Here is a 3,460-nt window from a genome sequence, read left to right on the forward strand (position 1 = left end):
GGAAGACATACATCTTCAGATTGAAAATACTCTCAAAGTAATGTTTGGTATAAATAGAGTAATAATTCTTTAACTATGTGTATTATCTTCAAGAACACCTTGTTCTAACAAACTGCCATTCTGTGATGCTCACCCTCCCAGTACAATCGCTGAAAACAAAATGGGTGTGCAAGCAAATGTGGTGAAGAAAGCCGATGGTGCCAGGTATTAAAAGATGGCATCTGGGGTCTTAAAGACTTGAAGTTTAGCCGGATCGTTGGGCCTAAAGTCAGTTGGCCGCAGTTGCGTGGGTGCCGTTCCGTGCCCTTCAGTGCTGCTGCTCCTGCTCTGACCCTTTCTTCCCGACCTGCCCCGCTGCGCCGCCGGCCACATGGCTCACAAGCAGATATACTATTCGGACAAATACTTCGATGAGCATTACGAGTACCGGCACGTCATGTTACCCAGAGAACTTTCCAAACAAGTACCCAAAACCCATCTAATGTCTGAAGAGGAGTGGAGGAGACTTGGTGTTCAACAAAGTCTAGGTTGGGTACATTACATGATTCATGAGCCAGGCAGAAAATATATATGGAAGAGATGGCCTTTGGAGCTTCAACTTTTCCACCTCAATATTTATCTTCTGATATAACTATTGATCCATATACCTATTCTCCTTATACCCTTGAATCTACACAAAATGTTTGTTCAGTGCCTGCCTCCCAGTATGACTACAATCAACCCAGGTGTTACCAAGATTTACAAGCTGCTAAGCCCCAAAGTGAGCGCTCATGTCCTCTCCCTCAAGAAATGAAAGGCCTGCTTAAGAAAAAGACATATGATGAACCAAAGTTTGACAGTAGAAGAGCTGGTATAAAATCAGCTAAAGGCTCCCATCATATACACATTCATGCAGAAAATAGCTTTAAATCAGATGTCTATCATAATAAACGAACTGACAGGAAATCCAGAATAATAGAAAAGAATGGTTCTACCTCCAAACTTGAGTTTGAATTTACCAGGGTGGATTTTCCTGAACTTCAAGGTCCAGAGAACAATGGTGTATTAGAGATGCCAAAACAACCCAAATGGGGTCCTTTGCGCTCTGCTACAACCAACATCTCTCTCTTGAGAGAAGTAAAACCGCTCGCAGTGTTATCAGAGGGTGAAAGAGTGGTCAAAAATAAAAATGCAACTCAATCAGTGGCTGATAATGATGCTAACAGTTCAACTTCATATACAAGAGAGTTATCTTGGACACCAATGGGCTATGTTGTGCGGCAGACATTGTCTACAGAACTGTCACCAGCCACTAACAGTGCTACTGCCATGAAAAGCCTAAAGACACATGCTTCAGCAGCAGATCCTAAAATGTCCAAAGATTTACAGAGTGACAACCCTGAACAAAATGAAGTTTCAAGAAAGAGTAAGAAAAAGAAAGAAAAATCTAAATCAAAATACGAAGTTCTAACAGTTCAAGAGCCACCAAGGATTGAAGATGCTGACGAGTTCCCCAATCTGGCAGTTGCTGCTGAAAGAAGAAACAGGGGAGAGCCAACAAAATGTCAATCCAAACAGCAACAGCAGAAGGATTTTAAAAACAGTGGAAAGAAGAGTGAAATTCCAGTTCAGCTGGATTTGGGCAGAATGCTCGCAGCCTTGGAGAAGAAGCAGCACTCTCAGAATGCAAAGCAGTCTTCCAAACCTGTGGTGGTCTCAGTTGGTGCTGTGCCAGTCCTTTCCAAAGAAGCCACCTCGGGGACGAAGAACCACCACTTGCAGCAGGTGCAAACCCCTCACAACCCCTTAGACTCCAGTGCCCCGCTGAGGAAGAAAGGGAAGCAGCGAGAGGTTCCCAAGGCCAAGAAACCAACGTCTTTGAAGAAGATTATTTTGAAGGAACGACAGGAAAAAAAGCAGCAGCGTCTCCAAGAAAATGTTGCAACTGACATGCAAGATATAGAAAGCAGTGGTGATGACCAATCCTTTCAGCAGGATGACCTTTCAGGGGAAATGGAAGAATCGCTCCCCTCCACGCTGGCAGAGGAAAGAAGGGAAGAAGAACCAGTCCGAGCCGAGCCCCAGAGTGACTCAGAAACCTGCCATCTTCGTCTCGACTCAACCAGCTTCCCGAAGATTCACAGCCGGAGGTTCAGGGATTACTGCAGCCAGATGCTTAGTAAGGAAGTTGATGCTTGTGTTATGGATCTTCTAAAAGAATTGGTACGTTTCCAAGACCGTATGTATCAGAAAGATCCAGTCAAGGCTAAGACCAAACGCCGACTCGTCTTGGGGCTGAGAGAAGTTCTCAAACACCTGAAGCTCAAAAAGTTGAAATGTGTCATTATTTCTCCCAACTGTGAGAAGATAAAATCCAAAGGTGGGTTGGATGACACTTTGCATACCATTATTGATTATGCCTGTGAGCAGAACATCCCATTTGTGTTTGCTCTCAACCGCAAAGCTCTGGGGCGCAGTCTAAACAAAGCCGTTCCTGTTAGTGTGGTCGGGATATTCAGCTATGATGGAGCTCAGGACCAGTTCCACAAGATGGTTGAGCTGACAATGGTGGCCCGTCAGGAGTACAAGACCATGCTACAAAGCATATGCCAAGAGCTGGCTGAAGAGCCTGGTCCTTACATGTCACCCAGCCCACCCACACAGAGATCAGGGAACTCTTCGGAGGATACACACCCAAACCCCAGTGAGCAAGAAGAGCCATATTACATTGAAATCTGGAGAAAACATTTGGAAGCATATAATCAATGTGCCCAGGAACTAGAAGAAACATTAGAGGCTTCAACTTCTCAAGTGATGAATTTGAAATTATAAGAAAAGAGCTCTGTGTGTGTGTGTGTCCGTGTGCACACGTGTGTTCGTGTGCGCACGTGTGTCCATATTTTGGGTAAAGGGGTGGATTAGAAAAGACTGTCTTATTCTCAGTTCTTCATTGACCTACTGTATTGGATTCAACCATTCAATATGAAAACTAGGCAGAGTGAAAGAATGTTTGTAGACATGGCTTGTTGTAGACCATACTGTGATACAGTTTTGGCTTTCTGACCACACTGGATTTGCAGAATACTGCAGAAAACATGATACTTAGACTACTTTGGTTGCTAAAGAAACTCCTCTTATTATTACAGAACAATTAAACAAGTAAATTATAAATTACACCTGTCTGCAGGAGCCCGGTATTGTAGTTACTGAGTGTCAGGTGGAGTAGGACAATTTAATTGGCAGGAAGTGGAAAAAGGTGCCATTCCTAATCTTACCTTTTTTCCACCTCCCAGGAAGCTCTGACTGCTTTGTAGGAAACTAGTGTAAAGTCTTCTGTGAGTGATGCCAACATTAGAACAAAGAGGGGCATGGTGACGTGCTTGTTTCTCAGGGGATGTATGTTTTCACATTTATAGATTAAAAATTTGCTAAAATGAGTCACTGAAGGAAAAAAACATTTTCTAATCTGTAACTATTTAGT

General features: G+C 43.5%; 1 pseudogene; it reads left to right on the top strand.

The window, feature by feature from the left end:
* The first annotated feature begins 451 nt into the window (after window positions 1–451).
* Window positions 452–2,843, top strand: LOC142461513 (selenocysteine insertion sequence-binding protein 2 pseudogene; annotated as a pseudogene).
* The last annotated feature ends 617 nt before the right edge of the window (window positions 2,844–3,460 follow it).

Source organism: Tenrec ecaudatus, chromosome 11, assembly GCF_050624435.1.
Source record: "Tenrec ecaudatus isolate mTenEca1 chromosome 11, mTenEca1.hap1, whole genome shotgun sequence".
In the NCBI taxonomy this organism is placed as follows: domain Eukaryota; kingdom Metazoa; phylum Chordata; class Mammalia; order Afrosoricida; family Tenrecidae; genus Tenrec; species Tenrec ecaudatus.